Source organism: Heterocephalus glaber, unplaced genomic scaffold (genome assembly GCF_053883595.1).
Source record: "Heterocephalus glaber isolate CG9 unplaced genomic scaffold, H.glaber_assembly_v1.0 deba00000768, whole genome shotgun sequence".
NCBI classification, from domain to species: Eukaryota; Metazoa; Chordata; class Mammalia; order Rodentia; family Bathyergidae; genus Heterocephalus; species Heterocephalus glaber.
In genome coordinates, this window is record NW_028258162.1 from 14,053,665 (window position 1) to 14,065,673 (window position 12,009).

The 12,009-nt window shown below is 40.0% G+C and overlaps 1 long non-coding RNA gene across 4 annotated transcripts in view; it reads right to left on the reverse strand.

Moving 5' to 3' along the window:
• LOC110344898 (uncharacterized) overlaps positions 1-12,009 on the reverse strand; it is a 56,487-nt gene that overhangs the window by 22,969 nt on the left and 21,509 nt on the right. The gene's annotated exons all lie outside the window — the stretch shown is intronic.

Here is a 12,009-nt window from a genome sequence, read left to right on the forward strand (position 1 = left end):
AAAATTATGTTTTGTTTTTACATAAATACAAACACATGGAAATTGAATAAAACTCTTGTGAACATCCAATGGGTCACAGAGGAAATTAAAGAAGAAATTGGACAATTTCTATAAGTAAATGATAATGCCAGTACAACATACAGGAATCTATGGGACACAATGAAAGCAGTCCTACGAGGGAAATTCATAGCAGTCAATGCTCATATTAGGAAAACAGAGCTCAAATAAACAACCAAATGCTGAACCTCAAGCTCCTGGAAAAAGAAGAGCATGACAAACCCAAAACTCATACAAGAGAGGAAATTGTAAAGATCAGAGCAGAAATCAATGGAATGGAGACTAAGAGAATGATACAAAAAAAATCAATGAATCAAAGAGTTGGTTTTTGAAAGAATAAATAAAATCGATAAACCCTTAGCCAAACTTATCAAAAGAAGGAAAGGAAAGGCTCAAATCCATGCAATTAAGAGTGAAAAAGGTAAAGTCACAACGGATCCAGCAGAAATCCAGAGGATCATCAATACCTACTTTGAGAACCTGTACTCTAATAAGATGGAAAACACAGAAGAAATGGACAGATTCCTGGATAAATATGAATTACCTAAGTTAAATGAAGAAGATATAAAAATTCTAAACACCCCGATTACAATCACTGAAATTGAAAATGTAATTAAAAATTTACCAACAAAGAAAAGCCCAGGTCCTGATGGCTTCACTGCTGAATTCTACAAGACATTTAGAGAAGAACTACCACAACTCTTTCAACTCTTCAATGAAACTGAAAGGAAAGCAATACTTCCAAATTCGTTCCTGGAAGCAAGTGTTACTTTGATTCCAAAACCAGGGAAAGACCCAACCCAAAAAAGAGAACTACAGGCCAATCTCCCTAATGAACATAGATGCACAAATCCTCAACAAGATAGTGGCAAACAGAATACAGAGGGTCATCAAGAAGATCACACACCCTGACCAAGTCGGATTTATCCCAGGGATGCAAGGATGGTTCAACATCTGTAAATCAATAAATGTAATACACCATATTAACAGAGTCAAGGACAAAAACCATATGATCATCTCAATAGATGCAGAAAAGGCATTTGACAAAATCCCATTCATGATAAAAACACTACAGAAAATTGGAATAGAAGGTCTTTATCTCAACCTGATTAAGGCTATCTATGAAAAACCAACAGCCAACATCATACTAAATGGTCAAAACCTGAAAACTTTCATGTGAAAATCAGGAACAGAACAAGGATGTCCACTATCACCACTGCTGTTCAATATAGTTCTGGAACCATCAGCCACAGCAATTAGACAAGAGAAAGAAATAAAAAGAATAAAGATAGAAAAGGAAGAAGTTTAACTGTCATTATCTGCTGACGATATGATACACTATATAGAAGACCCAAAAAACTCCACCAAAAGACTTCTACACTTAATTGACAGATTCAGTAAAATAGCTGGATACAAGGTCAACACTTAAAAATCAATAGCCTTCTAATACATGAATAAAACACTCACTGAGAGAGAAATTAGGGAAACAATCCCTTCCACAATAGCATCCAAAAAAATGAAATATCTAGGAATCAGTCTAATGAAAGAAGCAGAAGACTTCTACACTGCAAACTATAGCACTCTGAAAAAAAAGAGATTGAAGAGGATATAAGAAAATGGAAAGACATCCCTTGTTCCTGTGTAGGAAGAACCAATATAGTGAAAATGGCCATACTTCCAAAACTGCTATATAGATTTAATGCAATGCTGATTGAAATCCCAACAATATATTTCACAGAACTAGAGAAAACAATCCAAAAATTCATTTTGAATCAGAAGAGACCTAGAATAGCAAAAGCAATTCTAGGCAACAGAGATATGGCAGGGGGGTATCACAATCCCCAACTTAAATCTGTACTACAAAGCTACTGTGATAAAAACAGCATGGTACTGGCAAAGAAACAGACCTGAGGATAAGTGGAATAGATTAGAAGATGCAGAAACAACTCCAGACATACTCAGCCACTTCATCTTTGACAAAGGAGCCAACTACCACCATTGGAGGAAAGATAGCCTCTTTAATAAATGGTGTTGGAAAAACTGGATTTCAACCTGTCAGATATTAAAACTAAACCCATACCTATTACCATGCACTAAACTAAGATCAAAGTGGATTAAAGATCTAAATATGAAAACAGAGACACTAAACTTGCTGGAAGATAAGTTAGGTAGAACTCCTGAAGACATTGGCATAGGAAAAGACTTCATGAAGAAAACCTCAGTGGCACAGGAAGTTGCATAAAGAATCACCAACTGGGATCTCACCTTATTAAAAAGCTTCTGCACTGCAGGAGAAACCACCAACAGAGCTAACAGACAACCTACAATGTGGGGAATAATTTTAGCAGGTGTAACTCAGACAAAGGACCATGAATAATTGATAATGTGAAATAGGAAGAATGATCCAAAGGGGTAAGGGAAGTGGAAGGGGTAGGGGAAAGGCAAGAAGGAAAAGGAAAAAGTATGAGAAAAGGAAAGAATAGAAAGAAAATCTATGTAAATAGGGAAGGGAGGGCAGGTAATGGGGAAAAAATAAGAACCAAGATGCATCATGTACTGGTACAAGCTCCCAATGAGAAATGTAAATGAATTGTATACCTAAAATGTACCAATGAAAGAATTGAAGGAAAAAAGACATGCTCAGTATCTTTAAATGAAAAATTATTTGGTAAATAATATTTCCACTCTCGAATACTGCAAGGGTTTATACACTTATAATATTCAAGTTCGGATAATTATTCTGTGACATTTGTCACTGAGTTGTGCTAATGTGACCATGCTTTTGCAGCAGGTGAAGTACCGAAAGGCCTCGGTTCACAAACGCTGGTGTTCATGAACGATTCAGTTGAACGGAGGTGTTTGGCAAAATTTTACTTCCAATCACAAACGCTGAATCAGGCAACAAACATGACCACGGCCATCTCCTCCACTCTGACACGTGGTCGTGGCTTCCTCTAGTGGAGATCACGGTCACACTCAGACCCGTGCACACTCGCTGTGAGGTGTTTTGCGTGCTTTTTAGCACATACAGTACTGTAAGTATGATTCTATCCTGCATGGCTCCAAGGAAAGTGCAGAGCAAGCGCGGTGGTACAAAGGAAGTGCAGAGTGATGGTGACGGTGATAAGAAAGAGCAGAGCAATCATGGTAAGAAGAAGGCTTTGAAGAAAATGACCATTGAATTGGAGAAACTACAAAAGGGTGAGCGTGGTGTTCGTGTGACTGATCTGGCCTCAGAGTACAAGATGACAAAGTTGACTGAACTATTTCAAAGAACACAGATGCCGTCCGAGGTGCTGATGTGGTAAAGGAGTAACCATGTGAACTGAGCAGAGAAGCACTTGCTGGGAGGAGATGTCAAACAGAGCCCGGATCACACGCGAGGGAAGGCACCGCAGGGACACAAGCCCATGAAGCACAGACTGATGCTTTTGCTGTGTGGGAACGCAAATGCTGGTCTGAAGATTTAGCCTCTACTGGTGGACCACTCCCAGGCCCTTCGTACATTCAAGGAGCAGAATGAGAACAAGGCCAGACTGCCTGTCGTGTGGAGGCCAGTGTGAAACCTTGGGCCGCAGGCGACTGTCCGTGGAATGGCTGCACGAGGTGCTCCCACCCACCCTTAAGAAATATCTTCCTGACAGCTGACTGCCTGAAGGAGCCTCCTTCTGACGGACAGTCTCCAGCCTTGGTGGATGACATGGACCCTGAGTGTGACTTCATGGAGGTCAAGCCCCCCTCAGCAGGACCCCTCTTCCGCCTTCCACGGACCAACAAGTGATCTGAACTTCAAGAAGCTGTGCACAAAGGGGCTCTTCACCAGGGGCTTTAATGTCACCGAAGAGACGTCCCTGACTCTGACAGAGTTCCGGAAGAAACATTTCGATGTCCTCTGCTGCATCAGCCTCACTGACAAAGCCTGGGAAGAGGTCACACCCCAGACCTTAAACTCAGCCTGGAGGAAACTGTGGCCAGAGCGTGTCACCCAGCACGACTTCGAAGGGCCTGAGGCCGGGCGGTGGAGGAGGCTGTGCCCGTGGGCAGGAGCATGGGTCTGGATGACAGCGGTGCAGACTGAGAGGCGCTCGTGGGGGACCATCAGGAGGCGCTGACGGAAGAGCTCGCTGAATTCCAGAGTGAACAGCATCCGCTGAGGAAGAGGAAGGCGGGAGGCCGTCAGCAGGGAGGCGATGAAACTCCTGGCAGAGACGGGAACAAGTGCCGGCGTTTCTCGGGGAAGCCCCAGCTCCGACATAACTACAATGGGCGGTGTGGAATCCGATGAATGAGAACGCGGTCTCTCATTTCCGGAGCGCTGTGCAGCACAGGAAAGAACGAGCGACAGCAGACAGAGTTTTCATCAAAAGCAGCCCTGCAGCCAAGGGAGGAAGAGCAGAGAAGGCCCGCAGGAGGCCTCCGCAGCGTCCTCCAGGGCCGCTCCTCCGGGCAGTGGGCTGCTCCCACCGCCTTCCTGTGCCCCACGCCGGAAGGCTCCTCCAGCAAGGTGAGCGTTCGGTCGACTTCATTTCATATTTTTGTGGTTAAAAAAAATGTTTTAAATAAAAAAATATATATATATTATATATATATATATATATATGACTCAGAATGGATTCACCTTGTTACACTGAATCTTATGGGAAAATTTGATTCATTTCACAATCAAAATCAATCTGCAACCACGTTCACAGGGGTCAGAATGGATTAATCCTATTTACATTAACGTTTGGGGGAAATTTGATTTGGTTCACAGCCAATTCTGTTCATGACCAGAATCATGGAATGAGTCAAGTTCATGAACCGAGGTACCACTGTAAAAATCCAGTTTCAGAAGATAATGTTGATGCTCTGAAGTAAATAGCACTTCTAATTCCGATATTTGCTTTTGGTGATACAAGCCTAGAAATTAAACTTGCCTGAGTTACCAGTAACTAAAAATTGTTGAGAATATATGCCTAAAAATAAATAAGTGGGGCAAGAGATTTAGCTCAGTGGCACCACAGGTGCCTTGCGATCACAAGGTCCTGAGTTCAATTCCCGGTATCAGAAATAAATTCATAAATGAAGAAGGAAAAGTTAACATCCATATAAGAATATAACAGAGATCATACTTGCTTTTCACACAAAACAAAGGATGCCTGTATAAAGATTATCAAACTAGAAGGCCAGAAAACTAATTGTAGTGGAAGAGTTGAGACATGAATTACTGATAGGAAGATTACTGTGCCAACAGTGGCATTTTTAGGGATTCACTAATATGCCGAATTATTATTTCTCATTATGTAGGGGAAAGAAAGAAGAGAATGTGAGAACTTAATAACGACTAACAAGAATGGTGTTTGGGAAAATAGGAAAAAGTATAAAGAAAAATATCAATCACATACTACATCACTTTCATGAAGCAGAAATAATTGAACAATCAATTTTCAACTAATTCATGACAATATTTTAATGGATTCATAATTTTTCTGAACTGTTCTGTTATTTGCTCTCTTATCTTGCTCAATACTCTGTAGGTCACTTTTTGTGCTTCTATCTTATTGAAAATGTACTTGATGAATTAATCCATCACTTTTTCATTAAGTGGATGTATTAGTACCTGTTAAGTATACATAATGATCACATTCATCCTAGGGAATCTGTACCTGTATGTGATAGATCTTGATTCTTCTTTCTTCCCATTCCCCTCCCCTCCCTTCAACCCCTCTTCCCCTCCTTATTACAGAAGTTTTGTTTCCATTGTTTCCTTCTTTTTCACTTTATTTCATTTCCCTTCCTTTCTTTCCCCCTCTCCATTCTCTAGTGCCCTTTCCCATTTGAACATATTCTTCTCATTTCACAATATCTATTATACATTTTGGTCCTTATTTACACTTTCAATTTCTCACACCAGAGAAGCAAGGTGGGATTTAAACATATGCATCCCATTTATTTCATTTTAGAGTATGGTCTCAAGGTGCATCCATTTAACTATAAATGTCTCAAGTTTATCTTTCTTAATGGCTGAGTAGTACCCCATTGTATAAAAAAAATTTTCTTTATCCATTCATTGGTTGATGGGCATTTGTGCTGGTTCCAAGGTTTAGCTATTAAAAACTATACCCCACTATAAACATGGTATGCTTATATCACTCTTTTTTTTTTTTTTTTTTTTTTTTGGTACCCGGGATTGAACTCAGGACCTTGTGCTTGTGAGACAGGCAGCAGAACCACTGAGCTAAATCCCTGGCCCTCTTATAGCACTCTTACATGATGATTTTAATTCTTTAAGGAAGATACCAAGAAGGGGAATAGCTGGGTCAAATGGAACCTCTAAGTTCTAGTTTTTTGAGGAATCTCTACACTGATTTCCACAGTGATTGCACCAGTCTACACTCCCACCAATAGTGGAGAAGGGTTCCTTTTTCTCCACATCCCACCAGTATTGGTTATTGGTTGATTTCTTGAAAATAGCCATTCTTCTGGAGTGAAATGGAATCTCAGCCTTCTTTTAATTTACATCTCTTGAATGACCAATATTTATGAAAAATAAATATTTTTTTTCAAATATTTATTTACTGTTTCTACTTCTTCATCTGAGAAATGTCTATTCATTTCAGATGCCCATTTTTGGATTACATCTTTAAATTTGGGGGGGTCTGATTTTTTGAGTTCTGTATATATTCTAGATAGTAGTCCTTTTTCTGAGGAACAGCTGGCAAAATTTTTTCCCACATTATAGGTTGTCTCTTCACTCTATTGGTGGTTTCTCTTGCTGTGCAAAAGCTTTTTAATAAGATGAGATGCCAGTTTTTGATTCTTTCTGATATTTCTCATGAAATCAGGGTTTTGTTCATAAAGACTTTGCCTATACCAATGTCTTCAAGAGTTCTACATATTTTATCTTCCAGCAGACTTAGTGTTTCTGCATTAATGTTTAGATCTTTGGTTCATTTCAATTTTAGTTTAGTGCATGGTGACAGACACAGGTCTAGTTTTAATATTCAGCATGTGGAAAGCCAGTTTTCCCAGCACCATGTATTAAAAAACCTTTCTTCTTGTGAAGGTGTTTGGCTCCTTTTTTGAAGATGAGATGGCTGAGTGTGTCTGGATTTGCTTCTGCATCTTCTAATCTGTTCTACTGATCTTCAGGTCTGGTTTTTTTGTTGTTGTTTTGTTTTGTTTTTTGCCAGTACCATGCTGTCTTTATCACAGTAGCTTTGTAGTATAGTTTCAAGTCAGGGATTGTGATGCCCTCTGCTTTGCCTTTGTTGCCTAGAATTGCTTTTGCTATTCTAGGTCTCTTTTGGTTCCAAATGAATTTTAGGATTGTTTTCTCTATCCATGATCTTCTAATGGCCATGTCAAAACCATGCTTTAATTTGTATGCAATTTTTTCTCTGATTCATTTGATGTTGGCTACTGTCTTAGTTACTATTCTCATTGCTGAGACAGAATACCTGACACCTGAAGTTAAGGGATATAAGCCTTATTGTAGCTCACAGTTTGTAAAGGTGTGAATTCATAATCGGCCAGCTCCAAGGCCAGGTGGCATGGTAGAGGGGCATCACAGAGCAGGTAGGAGGCAGAAGAAGAAAAGCAGCTACAACAGAAGCAGCAGCAGCAGCCATCTTTCTGTCCCTTATATTACATCCAGGTACCTGCCCTTAGGGTGGGTAGCACTCACACCCAGGGTGGGGTACCCTTAATCCCAGCATCACACACCCTAAATCCAGCCACCTCCAAAATCCCTCCCTATGATCACATGAGGCTTTGGGACAACATCTAGCTACAAATGATAACAGCTACTTATTTAATGAAATTAAATAACTTTACTCATAATAATACACAGTAACTACATAATAACTTTATTCATTGCATCTATTGGATTGAAATTCAAATTTTTATTTCCTAACTTCTCCTATCTCATTAACATTGATAATGTTTCTCCATTTTCTATGCTTATTAAATAAATAACTAAATTCAATATATATATTTTGACTTTCTAATGTACACCAACTCCAGAGAAGCAAACATGAGCAAGATGTACCAGAAAACAATGCATCAAATGCTATAATAAGATTTCTGGGGAAATATAGAAGGTTAGAGTTGAAAGGGTGGAATTTACCAAGAGCAGTGAAGACTGGCAAGAGTGAGGGTAGACTTCCATCATAAGTCCTTGTCCTTGAGACACCAAATGCCCCTGTGCTATGGATACTGGCAACACAAACTCCATTCTGAGAAAGCTCAGCCAAGAGGTGGAAGTGTATCCTCTGAACTACATTCCCAAACCTTAGGACATAAACTGAAAAGTGTTGGGGAGAAGATGTAAAAGTCAATGAGGAGCCCAAAGGTTCAGGGCAGATACAGAAAATAGTAACCAACAGCCATTTCAGAAATAGTGAATTATATTTGAATATAACAAAATCCCCTTTTAATGAATTGACACCCAGCATTTTTGCAATATGGGATGTCATAGCAGGAATCTGAGCTTTCCAAAGTGAGACAGACCCAAGATATCTCAGACCTCTTGTTTTAATAGCAGCTCTTATACTCATTATGTAATTCTTTAAAGTTGAAATCACCTCTGTATTTTAACATATATATTTTGCTATCACATGAAGATCATATTTAGGTTTACCAATCATATTTTGTCTACAGAAACTTTCTAAAAATCTCCTAAATAGTTGGAATGGTAATGATGCATTCATTTCCCAAGAACAAATAATCTTGAAACAAAAACCTGAAACAAGACACCAAAGATATATTCTAGATTGGTCCAAATACCTGGTGCAAAATATTTGACACCTGCAACTTAAATGAATTGAGGTTCATTTTGGTTTGCAGTTTCAGTGGGTTCAGTCCATGGTGTTCCAGTTCCAAGGCAGAAGGGACATGGTGAAGAGGCCTGTTGGAGCAAAGCTGCTCAGGTCATGCAACCAAAAAGCAGAGGGAGAGGAGATTCCAGGAACAAGAATACACCCTTCCAGGCCACACCCCCTCCCACTTCCAAACATGAGACTTTGGAGAGAACTTTTAAACTATAACATACAGAAAGATTTTAATAATATAAAAGCCTCATCACAATATTCAATTAAATCAGATAGTATTTAAAAGGAAAATATTCCACAAACAAGCAAGTTTTATTCTAGGAATACAAGGTTGGTTGAACAGTTAAAAACCAGTAAAAATAATTCACCATAAGAACAGAATAAAAAGAAAGTAGGTACTCATGATATGGAAAAGAAAGTACATTTAACAAAAATCTGTATCCATACATGAAAAACTCTCAAAAGAACAAAGAAACTTTCTCAACCTAAGGTCATTTATGTAAAAAACAAAAACAAAGTATAGTTAATGTGATATTTAATGTGGAAGGCTAAATACATCTTTTCTAAACTCAGGGAAAAAGAAAATATGTTTACTCTTCATAACCAATATGCTAGACAATGCAATAAGGTGAGAAGAAAATGGAAGAAAGATTTAAAACAAAGAACTAAAATAACCTTTTTTATAGACTACCTAATTATTCCTGTACACTATCCTAAGTAAATAAGAAATCTGCTAGTATGAATGAATAAATTTAGCAAGTATTTAGCTTGCCACACCTTTTTAGGAATAATAAATTATGATTCTGTATGTTTCAACCATTTAGAAAATCTAATTGAAATGTCTTTTAAAATAGCACCAAAACCATGAAGTACTAAGGAGTATATTTAACAAATTATGAAGAATATCTGTGCTGAAAAATATAATACAATGTTGAAAGGAATGAAAGACAATCAAAATAAAAAGATGAACCATGATAATGATATTCCCCCACACTGACCTCTGGGTTAAATGCATTTCCATTGCATATCTTGGCAGATGTTTCTTTCACAGACACTCATAAGCAGAATCTAAAATTTAAATGAATATTCAAAGAACCTACAAAAGCAGACATAATATTGGAAAATGAAATGAAGTTGAAGAAGCTGTACTACACTCTGTCAAGAATACAAAGGAACAGTATCAAGATAGGCCAGGTATCTTTCTGAGAGAGTTAAGGATGTTATACTGCAGTGATACATGCATTACGTCTGTTTATAGCAGCACAATTCACAATAGATAAATCTTGGAAGCAACCTACATGTCCATCAACAGATGGATGGATTAAAAAATGTGGTTTTCACACAGAACACAATAGTACTCTGCCATAAAGAAAAATACACTTGAGGCATTTGTAAGAAAATGGATGCGCCTTGAGACCATAATGTTAAGTGAAATAAACCAGACACAGAAGCTTAAATATCACATGGGTTCTCTTATGTGAGAGGCCTGAACTAAAAATAAAGAGCAAAATAAAAGATAGGTAATGGCAGTAGGAGCATAGATCTTGCTCAAAGGGGAAGAGGATGAAGACATGGAGGGAAGGAAGGGCAGGGAAGGAGAACGAAAGGGGAATTAAGATGCGTTCGTCCACCCAGGGCCGGGGCAGGGTGAGCACTGCACTGACAGGCTGGCCATGGGCACAGACCCTCCTGGGGCTCCAGCGGGCCTGCAACAGATCTGCTTTGAGGGATGGGAAAAAACATGGAGATGCAGAAACAGGAAAGGAGAGAGGAAGTAGGCCCCAAGTAACAGAATTGCACCAGTGAGTAAGCTTGGAAAATTAGTCCTTCGCTAGCAGGAGAGCACACAGTGAGGGTTAGTGACCTAAGAACTGCATCTTCCTTTCTCACATACATCTTCCCATTCACACACAAACCCACATTGAATCTTACATATTTTTTCACTTAGCTGACCTACTATTTTCTCAGCTCAACATAGACAAAGAGTGCACACACCTTTCCCTTGTAAACACTCACCTGTTAAACTATTCTATTTCTGTCAGCAGCACCACGAGTCCCCCAGCAAGTCAGATGCAGAAACATGGGATCAGCTTGATTTCCCCAATTTTCTCTTAATCCCTATGCATATAATGACTAAGTGGAAAAATTAAAGCCAGCCACAGGAAGACCAAAAAAGTCTCATTCTGTTTCTCTGTATTCCCTTGTCCAAGGAGAGTCCTCCTCATATCATATTAAAGCTCTAGAACAGGCCTGTCCCCCCGTGGTCCAGGCGCTGCATGTGGCCCTGCACAACTAGTGAAGTGGCCCCACAAGATCACAAACTTTGAACCCCACTGCGTGACGTTTAGGGGTCTTTTTCATGCACGGCTCAGCTGTAGACTGTTCCAGCTCAGGCTGTGCAGGCAGCACTGGGACGCGGCTCAGGGTTAACTCTGCCTCCCCGGCCACCACACACAGGCAAGGAAACTGGCATATGGGGCTGTTGTGTGAACTTGCACAACCTGGTGTGTACAGTGCAGAAATTACCATGAGCACTCCCACCCACCTACCCGTGAGTGTCTGTGAAGACAGATGCATATTGTTCTCAAGCACACATGCAAGTCTTCTTATTTAACTACTAACCCTGGGATTATGATTTCATTTTATTTGTACGATAAAATATTTTAAAGGAAATTTTGTTACTTTCGTGCATTGAATATGTTGTGTATTTTCTGTGGAGCCCGAGGCCAGCTCTTCTGTCAGAACTCGGCTCTAGACCTAACCTGAGATCTTCACCCTCAATCATACTTCTCGGTTGGATGAGTCTGAGTGTGTCCCATGCATCTGTAACAAGGTACCGAAATGACATGTAACACATAAGGAAAACACTTTCTGCCAGTTCATGGTTCTGCGGGCCGGGCAGTCCCAGGCACAGCGACGGTGTCGAAGGGGAGAGGGCGGCGAGCACAGGGCTCAGCCTGAGGTCCTGACAGCTTTCTCAGGAGCGGAGCGAATCCGCTTCACGAGGGAGAACTCACTCCAGTGAGTTCACGCAGTCCCGAGACAGCGTCCTTAGTCTCTTCAGGAAAGCAGAGCACCCGCGACCCAGTGTCCAGAGGCCTCGCCGGCTCTCAACCCAGTTACACGGGGACCAAGTGCTCGC